At 36.3% G+C, this 18311-nt stretch overlaps 1 long non-coding RNA gene across 2 annotated transcripts in view; it reads left to right on the top strand.

Moving 5' to 3' along the window:
- The first annotated feature begins 9878 nt into the window (after positions 1-9878).
- The window catches only part of LOC108302973, a 230485-nt gene continuing 222052 nt past the window's right edge, over positions 9879-18311 (top strand). The window contains exon 1 of one of the 2 annotated variants that reach the window (XR_005199873.1): positions 9879-9962. This is a non-coding gene — a long non-coding RNA (uncharacterized LOC108302973). The remainder of the gene's footprint in view (positions 9963-18311) is intronic. The other variant, XR_005199874.1, reaches the window with a different exon arrangement.

The following is an 18311-nucleotide window of genomic DNA, read 5'->3' as shown; positions in this document are numbered from 1 at the left end:
GGGAAAATTTGACTAAGCACAGCAGAGCAGGGTACATGGAGTGACCTAAATTGTTACCAAGAGTTCTGGATTATGAGCACAAATTCCATTTGAAATATGCAATCCACAGACAAGAAATCCATGTGGTTGGAGTTACAGTGATACCTGAAGAAGAGAAGTTCAAAGTCTTTCTTAAGTATGCAGTTTATGATGAAGAAAACAAATGAAGGTGAATGTTGCTTGAAAAAAAAGATATGTTTCTGAACATTTATACAAATCAAATCTTTAAAGTTCAGATTTAAATATTACTATAACGTTTTTTATTTACTGAAAAATCACAGTGGAAATACATCATAGTTTCTTTTTTCTCTTCTAGAGCTAAATCTCCCTTAATTTGATTGAAAGATGAGGAAAATACCTTATATAGAACATTGTATATGGGTTGGGCACAATGGCCCATGCCTGTAATTCCAACACTGTGGGAGGCTAAAGTAGGAGGATAGTTTGAGGGCAGGAGTTTAAAACCAGCCTAGGCAGCAACGTGAGACTCCACATCTGGGAAAACAAAAAGAATCTTGTATATAACATACAGTATATATAGTATACGTAGTGTATATATACTGTACATATACATACCTGTCTGTGTATACATATAAACAAACACACATACCTATACATATATAGACACATATGTACACATGTTTGTATTTGTGTCACATTTAAAAATGCATCTCTGCCCATTACAAAATAAAATTCTAAACTGAGCTGAGACAGTGAGTTCATGTCATTCACTGATCGCTATGCAACTAGATTTACAGCAAACATAATAGATTGTTCAGGTCGAATTGGTAAGAAACAGGCTAAGGCACTTTGGTGGCATTTGCCACTGCCATTATGTTCTCCTAATTAGGGAATTGTAACTCCTTAAGCCATTTACAAGATGGTCAATAAGAGCATTCACATCAGAGGAACTTAGCCACAATGTAAAACATATTTGGAACATAGAATGTTTGGTTAGAATCTGGCGTTATTCTTTCGCTTTTAAAAATAAAGAGATATAAAAACCAGTTTCTCTTGTTTGTTTTAGGATTTCATTCTGCATTCTGTGTAATTCTATGTAAATGTGACTTCTTTTTGAGGACCCCAAAATGCACAGTTACTTCTTATAGGCAGATCATGTTTACATTCCAAAACGAAGAAAAGACCTGTGTCAAAGGCTGCACTGGCACAAAATGGGAACTTCAAAATTGGCTCTGAAGATTCCATTAGAAGAAAGAAATGGTCAATTATCCATAATTAATATTTACTGAGGACTCAAGGGGACTTAGCAGGTATGAGAGGATGTCAAACACACCCACAAAAAGCTATGTGATTTCAAGTTAAATATAGATTTGACTGCAGAGTTTTCCCATTAGTATCACATTTTTTCATTCCTTTAGAAATCTAGTTATATATATTTAAAGAAGGGTTAACTATGTATTCTTTAACTTGTTTCTTTTTTAGTTCTCCTCGAAGCAAAAAGAAGCAATGACAACAAAAATAAAAGTTTTTATGATCCTGCTGAATCAAGACACTAAAACATGAGTTAACTGAAGAGGCGTGGTGGTTTTAGTGAAGAAAAATAAAACAATTTAAGCGTTGCCAGGTGGAAAATGAAACAATCTCTTTATATGGAATGTGTAGAAGGGGATGAGGCACAGGGATGTTTTGGAAGGCAGTTTCCAATGTCAGGAATTTTTTGCCATGGTCTTTGATCTGCAGGCCAATTTTAATCTTGGTCTAAAAGAAAAAATGAGGAGGAAAACTATTACTTGGTTTAATGAAAAAAGTCTCAGTGAACCAAGACTGACTATGGAAAAAGAAGCCAGAAGAAAGGGTGTTGATTCAAATAAACAAACCTTAAAAACAAAAATCAAAATGAAACTAAAATTTCCCAACACACATACACACGCACGCGCGCGCGCACACACACACACACACACACACACACACCCTCACACCCCAAACATCACCACAACCAAATAATATGTTGTCCATACACAACTACACTATTTTTCAGTATCCTCTGACCATGATTTCTTTTTATTGAATAGGACTTCTCTTTCTTTCCAGGCTAAGTTATTAGTGCTATCTGATAACTTTATTATCCACATAACTTGGCTTTTAAAATTATGTGCACAATCACTTGCCTATGAAATACGGCCCACGGTAATTGATGTTTTTCATTGTCACTCTGCTGGTAGAATGTATTCTGACTTTGTTGCATGGACTGGCTTTTACAAGTGAAAACCACATTGATGTTAAAGAAAAAGTGGCAGGAGTGTTGTTGCCCATCTTTGGTGCCCTGCCATAGACAAAGCTGACTTGGGCAGCTATGGCAGTATCCCAGATATATGGAATTCTGGATAAAATTCAGCTTGTTTAAAACAAAACAAAGCAAAATATTTGCCTAAGCTCAAAAACATGAAAGAGAAAATCTTGAGTTGCCAGAAAGAGTAATGCAGAGTCATGGAGATGAACCACAGTCTGCATGGGGAGTTACAGGGCTATCAGGCTGAATATTTTTCTCAGGTGTCTGGGTTTCCATACCAATGGGGACCAGGATCTAAGACACTCTGTGGAATATGAGAGTATTGTTTCATTTTTTAACTTGGATAAAACCAACACGAAATCTAGTGTCTAAGGAAGCCTCCTGGAAGCCATGCACCCACCCTTAGTTACAGATAGAAACAGAGGCCCCTGTGAGAAACTAGAATTCCATGCCCACCGTGAGTACAGGTAAAAAAGTTCTATAACATGGACAGGAAACTAATACCATAAAACTAACAGATAACCCTAAACTAAAACTGAAAACCAAATGCAAACAATAGGAAAATCCTCTTGAGACTGCAGATTATAGAGAAATCTGGAAAGGAACTTAAATGATAATGTTTAGAATTTCTATAGATGAAGAAATAGATTCTACCTATGTTACAGAAACAAAGAAAACAGACTGGAAAGTGAAACAAATAGAAATTTTAAGAGAGAATTTAAAATTAAAAACTTAAGTGAAAAATATATTAGATATATTTCTACCAATTCTGGAATTAGATATATTTCACAAAGGGTGTGAGTAGGGGAAGTAGAAAGTAAACTACTATTTATTGAAGAGTGACGTTAAACTCAATAAACCAACAGCTTTTCAGCTGAGGGCTTTCTTCTTAATTTCTTATAAAGCCATCTAGGCAACAAACTTATCTAAATTATTTATTTCCTTTACATTCTTCAAATGCTAAAAATCATAACTGATTTCCAAACTTTAACTCATAGCATTCTTTTATTTTTTGTTTTATTTATTTTTATTTTTTTGAGATGGAGTTTCATTCTTGTCACCCAGGCTAGAGTGCAATGGCCTGATCTCAGCTCACTGCAACCTCCATCTTCGGGGCTCCAGGGAATTCTCCAGCCTTGCTTCCTGAGTAGCTGGGATTACAGGCACCCGCCACCACGCCCGGCCAATTTTGTATTATCAGTAGATACCGGGTTTCACCACACTGGTCAGGGTTGTCCTTTTGTCTTGATCTTGTCTGAAAACTGAGCATGATTTCTTTCATTCTACAATGCTATAAAAACATGCTCAAGAGCTTATTGCTTATAAATTCTTCAGGAATTCTTTTTCTGTTATTTTCTAAGATGATAACTGAAATAAAGCAAATCCAATTCTGCATATCCTTGTTCTATTGTGCCCAATTTTATGGAAAAGGTTCCTGCATCACCCACATTCAGAGGTCTATTTGCAATCAATGTTAAACATGTCACTTCAAAATAGCTAGACTGTATGCCGTTTCCTTTTCCCAGCTATGCTTCTGTTTGTTGTTGTTTTTCTTAAGGCACATACCAGCAGTCTGCTTTCATTTCTCTGAATATTCATTTAGCCCAGAGGTTCAGTCTAAGCAGCCATAATGCCCCTTTCTCAGGACATCAATAAATCTGATATATTTTGACTATTTATCTCACAGACAATAAATACCCTTATACAAAGAGCATTTCGTAAATTAGCTCAAATGACATTTGGGCTGCTTCTGAGCTGCAAAGAAAGGTGCCAAAACATTTGATATGACACAAAATTGAATTTAACTTCAGGGGAAAACAAAACTTCGGATTCTCTCATTAAAAGTAAAAGTGAAAAATCTCTCTCTCTCTCTCTCTCTCTGTGTGTGTGTGTGTGTGTGTGTGTGTGTTTAAATCGAGTCGTTTATTTTCACTTATCTGTCATTTTTATTGAAGGACTTCACGGTGATGTATGTTTCCTGAAGTTTAGGTGTAAATCAAAAAGCCTATGTGTTTAAAAATGTGTAGTTCGGCCGGGCGCGGTGGCTCAAGCCTGTAATCCCAGCACTTTGGGAGGCCGAGGCGGGTGGATCACGAGGTCAAGAGATCGAGACCATCCTGGTCAACACGGTGAAACCCCGTCTCTACTAAAAATACAAAAAATTAGCTGGGCATGGTGGCACGTGCCTGTAATCCCAGCGACTCAGGAGGCTGAGGCAGGAGAATTGCCTGAACCCGGGAGGCGGAGGTTGCGGTGAGCCGAGATCGCGCCATTGCACTCCAGCCTGGGTAACAAGAGCGAAACTCCGTCTCAAAAAAAAAAAAAAAAAAAAAAAAATGTGTAGTTCGTCTTTTAGATAGTTTATTGCCCGCTGTTGATTATGAACTATTAAAAGAATGTGAAAAATTAGAAAACATTGGTTCAAGCTCGGCTTTGGCACACTTTACCTCACTTCCTTTTATCTGTCTTCTCTTTCTCTTATTGGTTGTTTTCTACCTCAACACCAAGCACTTTAGTTGGTGATACTGGAATAGTGAAGTTTCCTGCCATTTGGAAATTTTAAACTTGCTATCATTATGCTTTGCTTCACTACAGAAGAGCTTCACAATTTTTCTTAACCAACTTTTTGGGTATATGACTGCCAAGGTTGTATTGTGAGAAATTCTCTTAGGGATAAAATTTAGCCTCTGAATCTGGGGGAGCCGAGCACTATGTTGTTCAGCCAATTTACTGATTTTTCTTGTTTTTCTTTTCCTGATATCTGGAGCCCTCAAACCAAAACATTAGCTAGCAGGCATTTCTCATAGAACAGGAATTCAAAAATGAGCTCTCCATGATGCAGTGTGTACTCTTTGGAGTTCACAGGATTTTTATAATCAATGTTTGCCTTCCTCTCTCGTGATGACCCTCAAATATAATGACAGTAATGAACTAGCAAACTTGGATATGTCCTTCTAAACTCCATAAAAAGTAAACATAAAAATCTTAATTGATTTTATTACAGTTCAGTCCGATTGCATGTTGTGGTTTTCTTTTTTCCGACAAAGTAATGAAAATGTGTCGAATATCTACTATGTGAAAAGCACTGTGCTTGCTGCTGAAGAGGAATCTAAGTACATGTTACATGTGGTCCTATGTACATCAGCTCTGTCGGATATAGGAGCCTCTACATTTTATTCTGTGTCTGTGATTGAGAAAGTCATTCTACTCTGAGAACCATAAGCTAGTCATTTGTGTATGAGACTTTAATTATCTAATTGAAGAGTTCTGACTCAGAAAACGGAGACCACAGTGGGAATAGCTGTATGTTCTGACCATCTTTAGCATCCTTGACTGTCATTTTAAGGAAACAGTGATGAGCAAAACCTGCAATCAGGGATATTTGCAAATGGTCATTGAGAAGACTGAATTTGCAGATAGTCACTGAGAAAATTTAGTGCTATTGTGAAGAAGTCTTTGGGAATCTTTGGCACAGGCTCTTGCTGACTTTTTTTCTGGTATAATTATTATTACACTGTTATTATTGAATTATTATTGATATAACGATACCAATAATATATCTGGTACAATTGAATGCAATTAGTATTGAATTAATTATTCAACTGGGTAGTATTTATTCTTTTTCTATTATATGGAAGAGTTTATACAAGAATAGGCTTGTTTGTTTCTTAAATGTTAGGAAGAATTCACTGGTGAAGATTTCTCATCTGTGTATTTCCTTTGGGGAAATATTTTAATAACAGATGCAATTTCTTTTGTAGATACAGGCCTATTCAGATTTGGTAATTCTTCTTGTATTAGTTTTTTAATTGTGTTCCTTCAGGAGTCTGTCATCAAAATTTTCCTACTTATTGGCACAGAGGATATTGGCACAGTATCCTATACTTTTAATACTTTAAAAAATAGCCATAGGATTTTCTTTGGCTATCATCTAAAATGCATGCATACAGCTTGTAATATTTGAAATATAATTTTTATGCTCATATATTTATTAGATCTTTAAATAACAAAAATGATAAAATATATTTTGTTTATATATTCATTGTATATATATTTATATGCTATTACTTAAAATATATAAAATAATTATAAATGATGTATATACTATATTTTTATATGTAGCATTTATATGTTATTTTTTGTTTTATGTATTTTATGCATACATTCACAATTATCTAAATATTCTTATAAAATATTTTAATGTGTGTATATTTAAAATACATAACATATCAAAACTTGTGTTAGACAAGAGAAATTTTCATTTTCACTCAGTCAGGACCTGAGCTGCTCTGAGCCAGGTTACAATTTTTGTAAGACTCCTCTTAACTCATGTCTATAACTGCTCCAAGGGTTAGTCTCTAGAGATTGGGGGTGTTTACTGAAATCCCCAACTCGCTAGTGGGTTCCGAACTGCAATATTTATTTCCTAGGCCTAGTAAAACTGCTGAAAACTCTGTTTTAATTTTCAGAGTCTCAGTTTCTTAACCTCTTGCTTCACAGCTGAAGAATTTGGTAAAGACCTTGACCTTGTGCTCACTTGTTCATCCTCCCCTTTTTTACGGGATGTAAGCTGCCTTGAGGCCCTGAATTCAATTTTTGTCTCTCCATTGCTGTCAAACTGAGATGCTCAGCTGGCCTATTGGCCTCCTGGCCCAGGTCTTGACCTCAGATTTTTCACCTTTTACCCAATGCCAACAATCAGCAACTGCTCCAAGGGAAAAATGGGTCTAAGAAGTAGGCTTATCTCTCCTTGGTTCTCTTCTCTCTGACATCTTGGCCCCTCAATTTCTGGTTGTCTCAGCAGCTTTGTGCTGCTTTCAAACTTATAATTGTGTGTTTTATCTCACGTTTCTCGTTGTTCTTGACAGGGGTTTCATTGTACTCTTGTGTACTCAACATAGCCAGAGTGGAAATCCTGGCATGACTAACACAATTTTTCACTCAGTATTTCTGTGTGGTATTTACAGTGCTAAGGTCTCTTTTTAATTAACACAAGACAATTTTATTGTCTTGTAATTATAATTTGGATGAATATTATATTATACATAATAGTAAACATGCATCATCTAAGTGTATAAAGGTTTAGAAAACTTATTTGTGGATAATGTTTAAAAAGATAACAGATCCTCACACTTATAAGTCCAAGTCTATGTTTATGAAAGCATTCTAGTTACAGAACTAATTTTATGAAACTAATTTTTGTTCACAATCCACGTATATACTTTTTATTTTGGGTTATTACTATTGTTGAAGCAATATTATTAACAAGCCCCATTCATATTTCCTATTCCAGCATCACTTTCAATAAGCCATGTAGTTCAATATGACAATGTAGTATATCAGTTTAGACATAAGCAAGTACACATTAGACACATTGATATACAAATTATTCATACGATTTTAAAATGACAGAATAGAAATCATGAAATATTTACTTTAATCCCTGATTTTAGTATAATAATTCATTAAATACACCGTGCCTGTATAAGTGGAGTATTTTTTAAAGGCTCATTGACAAATTTTGAGGTCTTCAGAAAAGTGATAATGTTAAATCAATCAGATTTTCAAGCCAATTGGATATGAACCTAGAATTTGGAGGTAAGAGTGACGGACAAAGATTAAATAGCCCTTTATTAATCAGCCAGTAGCAAAAGCCCCACTGCCTTTGAAAAATATTGATTGAAGCTGATTGATGGACTTCATGGATGGAAAGAGAAACAGGAACTGGATATATCAACTCACGAAGCTAGACTCATTCATTAAGGAGATGTAAATAAAGTTGTACTATTTATACATGCTGTCTGATTCACTTCAAATATGTTTTTATTTTAATAGTTTTCCAGTCTTTCTGTCTACATTGTGCTAAAAATACATATGCTGAAATAATATCTTTATGCACAGAAATGGAAAAAGGGGAAGGTAATTGTGCAGTCAGTTGTTCTTTTAAGCCAATTAAATTCCTTCACAGGGCGATGCCTCTTTGTGCTCCCCGATGCTTGCACTATGTGTTCACTCATCAACATATAGTTCTGCCCTTTCATTTGACATCGATGGGGAAACCGCAAATAATTTAACTATTAATGCAGCTGCCATACCATTTCGAGTGCAGATATTATTATTATTATTATGTATGCACTAAATCAACCAATATTGATCTACTATGGAGCATGTATGGACAGAATGTTGTGCAGACACTGGGGAAAATACAAAAGAGGAGCTTAAAGCCTACTGTATCTACTATGAACCTATGCACGCTCTGTATTCATATCAAAACCCCATCTTGGCTCTTAAGACTCTTAGGGAAATTACAGCCTAAAATTAAGATTTGAATACTTGGTTCTACCTATCCTCTCTCTCCAGCATATGATGCCATTTTCCATTGCCAAAGAGAAGCAGGGCACTGAGGTCATTAACTTCAGGCGTGTCTAAATCACAGGGTCTGATAAATCACAGGGCTAATTTCTTTCACCTCATATGTTCATTAAAGGTCTGACCACAGAGGGATGTTCAGAGGAATGGCAGGAATGAGTTTCTCATCAAAAGGAGAAAAAGAGCCTTTATAAGATCTTTCACTTTGTAAACAGATATGCACATGATGCAGCTTACTGACCTCCACCCGCCATGACTGCCGCTCTGTTTAAATTTCCAGTATATCACAAAGGGAAAAACTAGATAGACCTCCTGTTTAGAAAGCTACTTTAGCTACTGTAAAATTGTGGTCTGAATAGGCAAAAATTAGGAACACCAGAGTACAAGTTTCCTGGGCAGTAAGGAGGAGAGGCTTTTTTTATCTTGTGCATCTTACAGCATAGCTAACTTCAGGATGAGCTGTGGGTACAACCACTGGGGAGGTGCAGAAATCAATCTTGTAACCAGCTCTTCCTTCTAACACCTGAGCAAGCCCTACTTATAGCAGTCTCCACAGCCATCCTCTACCTTTACTTTCCTCTCAACGCCCACCCTCATACTTGTCCAGAGTCTCTGGGTACCACTGAGAGAAGGCTTTGGCCTGGGGGACCGCAGCTAGAAGGATGTCAGTGAAAGCACTGCTGTTTATTATATTGATGTTTAAGAAGAGACAATGGACCAGAAATATGGGCCTGGAAAAGTAGATAATAAATTTCAAGAGAACATACTCATATATGAGGAAGTTGGTGAGTCTGATACATTAGGTAAATGAAATTTGCATGATTTTTATTGTTTTCTTTGTGAATTCAAGTTGCTGGTGGCTGGCCAGCAAGTAAGGAGAAGTGCTAGGCAGAGGAAAAGCTAGTTCAGGAAGTTTCTGTGGCAGGTGAGTTTGTAGTGGACTGAACATTTGTGTTTCCCACCCAAAATCATAAATTGAAATCCTAACTCCTAATGAGATGGCACTAGGAGGTGGGGTCTCTGGGAGAAGACTAGGCCATGAGGATGGACTCTTCATGAATGAATATAATGCTTTTATTTAAAAAAGGGCCACAGACAGTTCTCTTTCTTTCTTCCACCATNGATCACATGAGCCTGGGAGGCTGAAGCCGCACTGAGCTATGATGACGGAGCAAGGTCTTGTCTTAAATTTTTTTAATTGAAAAATGGCCAGGACACAGTGGTCTATGAACCAGGAAGCAGGCCCTCTCCAGACACTGGATCTGCAGTCACCTTGATCTTGGACTTCTCAGCCTCCAGGATGGTGAGAAATGGATATTGTTGTTTAAGTGATCTACTCTGTGGTATTTTTGTCATAGCAACCCAAACAAAGTAAGACAGAGATATTTTTTAGAGATGTAGTCTCTCTGTGTTCCCCAGGCTGGTGTTGAATCAAACTTCTGATCTTAAACGATGCTTTCACCTCAGCCTCTTGAGTAGCTGGGATTGTAGGTGCATGCCTGAAACATAATATAAAATCAAGTACTTATGGATTATTTTATTTAATAAACACTTGAATAGAACTTAATTGGTAATATACTTTGCCATAAAAACTAAAAATATTAACTAATACCAACTCTAGGAGTTTGGTTCTGTTATTGTCCCTGTACTATATAGGAAGGAAACTGAACAATCAAGAGGTTACGTGGCTTTGCCAAGGCTCATAACCAAAAAGTTGCAGGGCAGGGCTTGCATTAGGCAGGCTGCTGCTAACCTGGTGCCCTGAAGCACTTTACGGAATCTCAACAAGGCTTGCTTAACCAAAAGTTAGGGGATGGATCTTGCTTTCAATGAGAACAGAGACAACTTCTCCCAAGACTAGCTGTTTAGGGAGCACTAGCTCAGCTTTGGGCTTAGGAGTGGAAAAAAGATGAAATCCTAAAAAAGAAATTTCCAGCATCAGATTTAGAAGGAGGAGGGTAAAAACAGGTGTGGCTGAAAAGGGAGACCACTCATGGAGTGACGTGAAACAGAGAACCCATGACTGCGGAATTTGGAGAAAACTGGAGTCCCTGGCATTTTGGCCTTGGGCTGACCCAGGAGTAACTATCATGGGAGAGGCACTGCAAAGCAAGTGGAATTACAGGGTAAAACATTTTATGCCAAAAAAGAAAAATCTGGGAAACAAGCAGCCCCGAATGACCTAGAAGAAAAGGTGTGGGGCAGGAGCTGATGGAAGGCACTAGGATTTCTAGTTTGGCAGGCTCTCTCAGGCACAAGTCTGATTATTTTACCCCTACCCTCCACATTACAATCTCCTTTTCCCTATCCCTGCTTCTCTCCTGCCTCATCCATTCAAACCACTCATGTAGCTACTGCGGCTTCTCCTTGGGACGGCTACCCTGCATATATTCCTCTAAGCCTTGCTGACTTCTCCTAGCCACACAGCCTGAACTTAGCTTCATGCCCCAGTGGCTACTTTTTTAGGCGAACAGAGTCACGCATCACTTGGCAACAGGAATACGTTCTGAAGGACATGTCAGGCGATTCCATCATTGTGTGAACATGAACAACATAGCATATTACTCACACAGACCTAGGTGATGTAGCCTACTGCACGCCCAGGCCATGTGGTAGAGCTACAAACTATAGCTCTCTTAGGCTGTAAACCTGTACAGCATGTGATTGTTATGAATATTACATGAAAGTGTAATATAATGGCAAGGATTTGTATATCTAACATAGAAAATCTAAGTAAAAACACAGTGTCTAATCTTATGGGACCACTATCGTGTGTGTGGTTTGTCATTGACCAAAATTTTATGTTATGACTGTATGTGGATACTTAAGAGTGCATTTTCTAATTTATTAGGAGGGTAAGAATTAAATTTAATTCAGTGAATACAAAAGAACAAATCTATGACAGTTAGATTCATAAACAATAACAAAACAACATCATTTGTACTATCATGTTTATTGTTATAATAGATTACTAATACTTGCTAAAAAGAGTCAGACATGTCACAGTTAATCTTTACAATAACCCCGTGTAATAGTCATACTTCCTATATTTAAATGAGGAAACTAAAACTTAAGGAGTTTAAGTAATTTGCCAAGGGTGGTAAGTACGTGAGCTAGGATTTAAACTCAGATTTATTACAAAGCCTTTGGTCTCAACCCTTAGGTTATATCGGTTCAGATATAAATTTAAACCGGGACTCATAAGAATACATGTGCAGAAGATATATGTAGTTAGGTGAGATTGTTAATTATTTCTATGTATAAGAACCTACTTTTTACCATTGATAAAATGGGGATGAGAATTACCTAGCTCACCGGATTTAAGCTAGACACTATTAATGAAAATGCCTTATAAACACTGAAGTGTAAATAATTACAAAATGCTACTATAATGGATTGATGCTGGCTATTGGAGGCAGACATGCACATATCTATACTTATACATACATATATTGGCAGTAGGTTACAGCTTGCGTGAGTGACTGGGCAAGCCATATATAACCAGTCAATTAGTGCACTGAAAATCCATGTGCAATTCATATCTCATCGGTACTATTGTAGAGAAAAAAACAAAAGAAAAATTTTCCATGATGTATCAGATTAAGAACGAAGAGCTAATGAATTAGAGGAGAAATTAAGAGGGAATAAACTTACAAAAAGAGTTTCCTAACCATCTAGTTTAATGAACTCACTAAAACTTTGAAAAGAAAGGGGCAACAGATTTAACTATTTCATAAGAAAATATTTGAGAGAAATTTTGAATTTTTATCTGTTTTAATAAATGTGAGACCCTGGGATCTCGTAGTTTTCTTCCTAGCTATTGACATTTATGAACTTTGGACACCTTGATGCGTCACTAAATAATTTGCCTTTTCTTTCAATGTAGAAAATCTTTAGATGAGTCCATTTTAATTCAAAATTTGTGTATCCAGTGCTTTTTGTTTATTTATTTAGACTTCCAGGGTCAAAATTCTACCACTGAAAGTAAAAGCACATAACATCCAATAAGAACTTTAACAAAGATAATTCGTATTTACATCTTTTTTGTTCTGGAGCAGATTTTGAAGTTTCTAGCCAGCGTTTTTCAGAGACCTCATTCTAAAAATTATTTATCTGTGTCCAGCTCAACACCTCTGCGAGTAAATCACTCACCAATAAACTTGACTTCCTGGATGGAGAACTGTAAGGAATGGGTCACAGGCGATGTGAATCTGCAACAGCAAATGTCATGGATGTTTGCTTGTTGCAGCTTGCTAAGATGACCCAAATCCAGCAGAGATTTTGCTTTCCTGCTAACCACCGTTTTTCCTTGCCATTTTTCTCTCTTTTCCCCTCTTTTGGGTAGTGTAAAATGTCTTTCAAAGCAAAAGTTAGTATTCAAATTGTTTTCTGCTAAATCCAGTAAATCTAACAAATTTTGACTGATGCCTGCTAAGTACAAATGCTAAGAGCAGCATGTGAATCTGAAGATTTTCAAAAAGGGATTCTGCAATTAGCATGGGGTCCTGTATTCTTCCAGCAGGTAGTAAAAAAGAGAAACATCTAACAGTAGGGTTTATATCTCACCAAATATCAAGCAGACCTAAAATATGCATTAGAATCTTGGCTTCCCTTTATGTCTGGGGGTGATCTTGTAAGTTTCCGTCCTGGGCATGGAAGAGAAAATGCTCCTCTTCCCAGGGAGACGTGAAGGCCCCAATGACTGCGGCGTTGCCAGGGACTGGCTGTGAGGCAGGCAGGAGCCAGCCCTCATTCAGTGCACACTGCCTATGTGCAGAATGCTGCAGGAACATGCAGTGAATAGACAGAGAAGGACAGATTTGTAAGCTGCATGTGGAACTTTATGCCTTGTAATTCTGAACTGTGCCTCTTTGATTCTTAAAATCCCCTTCTGAAAATATGGTGAGTCACGCCTCTGACCGAGGCCTGTCTGCTCCTGCACTGTGAAACTGTTTGAAACTTGGAGGAGCAGAAGCATAAGTGCCATGTTGGTTTTAATTAAATTTTGAAAAAGACTCAACCATATCCTGCTTTTTCCTTCCATCAGGCATCCTACAATTATTAAATTAGGCTGGTGGTGTCTACTTTCAGAATCATGAATTTTTACCAGCAGATAATTTCTCTTTTTATTGTTGGATATTTTCTTGGTGCATTTTACGGCTCTCATCCTTGGCAGAGTTAATCTGGTTTTCATCAGCCACAGTTCTGCTTGTTAATCTATTTATGGATTTTTACATAGTTTCTCCTTGGATGGTAAGTGTATTACCTCCAAGGATTCCTTTCAAGCCGCTTAGTAGAGCTTGCTCCTCTTTTTCTCTGCCCATAGTGTGTGTTTGTATCACCCCTGCCCTGCTAGCCTTTTGAACATTTTATTTCAGGGCTTTGCTGAAATGCTGTTAGAGGAACATATTCACAAAGCAGGCATATTTCTGAAAAGCTTTGTGTAAGTTGATTTACATTTTTTAATGAATGTTCTTACTTGTCTAGAAATTTATCCAACCATTTATAGATCTCTTTTTCTATGTCTGGTACCCTGTTAAGCACAGCGAGGGATACAAACAAATACACACACTCACCCCCCTCCCACATACCCTAAAATGGGAAAATATAATGCCATTTTTGAATTCTACCAAATGTTGAAAAAGAATTAACCTCAATCTTTTGCAGAAGAGGAAATATTCCCAACTCTTCGTATTAGGCCAGTACTCTGATACCAAAGCCACACAAAGACGTCACAAGAAAGTAACTACTGCCCATATCCCTTGTGAATAGAGATGCAAAAAAGTTCAACAATAGTGAGCAAACTGATTTTGATAGCATATTCAAAGAATTATACCACATGTCCAAGTGGGATTTATCCTAGGAATGTGTGGGTGGTTTCACACACAAGCATCCACTAGTGTAACACACCGTATTAGTAGAATGGAGAAAATGAAGTATGTGATCATATTGATGCAGAAAAAAGCATCTGATAAAATATAACACTGTTTCATGATTCTTTTTTTAAAAAACCCATAACTAACTAGAAATAGAAGAGAACTTCCTAAACATGATAAAGGGCATTAATGAAAAACCCACAGCCAACCTTATACTTACTAGTGAAAGACTGAAAGCTGTCCTCCTATGATCAGGAATGAAACAAAGATGTCTGCTCTCACCACTTCTATTCAACACTGTACTGGAAGTTCTAGCCAGATAAATTAGGCAAGAGAAAAAAATAGAAGCCATCCATATTGGAAAGGAAGAAGTAAAATGATCCCTTTCCACAAATGACATGACCTTGCAGAAAATTCTAAGGAATTCACCAATAAAACTATTGAGACTAATAAATAAAATTAGAAAAGTTTCAGGACATAAGACATATAAAAAGTCAGTTGTATGTCTTTACGCTAGCAATGATCCATCAAAAAATAAACTTTAGAACATTCCATTTACAATATCTTCAAAAGAATAAAGTGTTCAGGAATAAATTTCACCAAATATAAATTTATATTTGCCCACTGAAAACTATAAAATATTGTTGAAAGAAATTAAAGGAGACCTAAATAATTAGAAATAGATTCTTTGTTAATGTAATGAAAGACTTAATATTATTAAGGTGGTAAATTGATCTATAGAGTAAGTGTAATCCCAGTCAAAATTCCAACATTGCAAGGAACCCCAAATATCCAAAACAATCTTGAAAAGAAACAAAGTTGGCTCACAGTTCTTAATTTCAAAACTCAATACAAAGCTATAGTAATAAAAACAGCATTGTATAGGGATAAGGATAGATATGCAGAAAAATGGAAGAGACCTGTGAGTTCATAAATAAACCATACATCTAAGGCCACTTAAGTTTCTTACACGGAAGCCAAGATTATTCAATGGGAAATAATGGTCTCTTCAACAAATGGCACTGGGACAACTAGACATCCACATGCCAAAAAATGAATTCAAATTCTTAACTTGCACTATATTAAAAATTAACTCAAAATAGATCAATGGCTTAAATATAAGAGCCCAAATTATAAAAGTCTTAGAAGAAAGCATAAGGGTACATCTTTATTAACTTGGACTTGGCAGTGGTCCTTAGCTATAACACTAAAAGCAAAAACAACAACAGAAATATATAAACTAGATCTTCATCAAAATTAAAATCTCTTGTGCATCAAATGACACTTTCAATCAAGTGAAAAGATAACCAACAGGATGGCCAAAACATTTGCAAATTATATATCTGATAAGGGCCTATCATCCATAATATGTAAATAGCTTTTAGAATTCAATAACAAAAAGGCAAATTATCCAGTTAAAAATGGGCAAAGGGCTTGAAAAGATATTTCTTCAAAGAATATAAGAATGTCCAGAAAGCACAGGAAAAGATGCTCAATATCATTAGTCATTATGAAAATGCAAATCAAAACCATCATCAGCTACCACATCACACTCACTAGGATGACTAGATTGAAAGCACTAAAAAAGTGTTGTCAATGATGTGGAGAAATTTGGACTCTCATAAATTGTTGGTGGGAATGTAAGAGGATGCAGCTGCAGTAGAAAACAGTTTGGTGAGTCCTTAAAAAGTTAGACACTGTATTACCATATGACACAATAATTCCATTCCCAGGTACATACCTAATAGGATTGAAAACATATATTCAACCAAAACTTGTGTACAAATGTTGATAGCAGCACTATTCACAAGATCCCAAAGGTGGGAATGATATCCAGGATCTAATGAATGGATAAATAAGAAAATCATAGATTCATACAAGAAAATATTATTCAACCATAAAAATGAATGTGTTGCAGCATAGATGACTCTTCAACACATTATCTTAAGTGAGAGAAGCCAAAGAGAAACAATATATATTGTATAATTTCATTTAGCAGAAACTTACAGAAGGTAAATCTATACATCCATAAAGTAGATTAGTTGTTGTCAGTGGCAAGAGGAGGGGAAAAGGTGGAGTGGCTGGTTAGTGGTTGTGGGATTTTCTTTAGGGATGATGAAAATGTTACAGAACTAGATAGTGGTAGTGGTTATACAACATTATGACTGTATTAACAGCCACAAATTGTATACTTTAAAATGGTGAATTTTGTATTATGTGAATTTTACCTCAATAAAAATATTATTAAAAATTTACCATTTTCAAGTAGTTCTCAGCCTAGCTGGGATGGAACTAACATACATGAAAAATCAAGTAGAGGCAGTTCTCATCACAGCAGTGTGAAACCATAAAATGACTATGCAAGCTGAAATCATGCAAAGAGAGCTTAATACTCAGTGGGAAAAATTAATAGTGCTCTTGCTTAAAAATTTGTTAGAACATTAAGAATTCTTATGCTGCAGTCAGAAATGACATAATGACATTACAACTGATTGCACAGAAATACAAAAGAGACTATTTTGAACAACACTGGTCACAGAAGTTGGAAAATTTAGGGGATATATATATGTATATATATATGTATATAAATTCCTAGAAACACACAGTCTTCCAAGATTGAATCAGGAAGACATCGAAACCCTGAATAGATTAGTATTGAGTTCTGAAATTGAATCAGTAATAAAAACCTGCCAACCAAAAGAAGCCCTAGACCAAATGAATTCACAGCCAAATTCTACCAGATACACAAAGAGGAATCCATACCAATTCTACTAAAACTATTCCAAAAAATCGAACGGTTGGAGAGCTGGCTCCTCCCTAACTCATTCCATGAACCCTGATACCAAAATCTGGTAGAGTCACGGTGAAAAAAGAAAACTTCAAGCCAATATCCTGATGAACAGTGATGCAAAAATCTTCAACAAAATACTATCAAATCATATCCAGCAGCATGTCAAAAAGTTAATTCATTGCAATCAAGTAGGCTTTTTTCCTGAGATGCAAGGTTGGGGTTGGTTCAACATATACAAATCCATAAATGTGATTCACCACATAAGCAGAATTAAAAACAAAAACCATATGATCATATCAACACATGCAGAAAAAGCTTTTGAAAAAACACAACACACCTTCATGGTAAAAACCCTCAACAAACTAAGAGTCATCTACAACATAGGTGCCATCTATGACCACAGCAAACATCATACTGAATGGCCAAAAGCTGAAACCATTCCCCTTGAGAACTGAAACAAGACAAGGATGCCTACTCTCACCACTCCTATTCAACATAGTACTGGAAGTTCTAGCCAGAGAAATTGGGCAAGAGAAATAAATAAAAGGCAGAGAAATTGGAAAAGAAGTCAAATTATCTCTCTTCATTGATGATACGATTCCACACCTAGAAAACCCTGAAGAGTCCACCAAAAGGCTCCTAGAACTGATGAATGTCTTTAATAAAGTTTGAGGATACAAAATCAATGCACAAAAATTAGTAGCATTTGTATACACCTATAACATCCAGGCTGAGAGTCAAATCAGGAACACAATCCCATTTACAATAGGCACAAAGAAAATGAAATTCCCAGGTATACAGCTCACCAAGGAGGTGAAAGATCTTTATGAGGAGAACTGCAAAACATCACAAAGAAATCAGGGATGACACAAATTAATAAAAAATTCCATGCTCACGAGTTGGAAGAATTAATCGTTAAAATGGCCATATTGTCCAAAGCAGTTTACAGATTCAACATTATTTTATCAAACTACCAACATTATTT

The sequence above is a fragment of the Cebus imitator genome, unplaced genomic scaffold, assembly GCF_001604975.1.
Source record: "Cebus imitator isolate Cc_AM_T3 unplaced genomic scaffold, Cebus_imitator-1.0 Scaffold43, whole genome shotgun sequence".
Taxonomy (NCBI): domain Eukaryota; kingdom Metazoa; phylum Chordata; class Mammalia; order Primates; family Cebidae; genus Cebus; species Cebus imitator.
The sequence above is the reverse complement of the archived record's forward strand: the minus strand, read 5'-3'. Positions and strand labels throughout refer to the sequence as shown.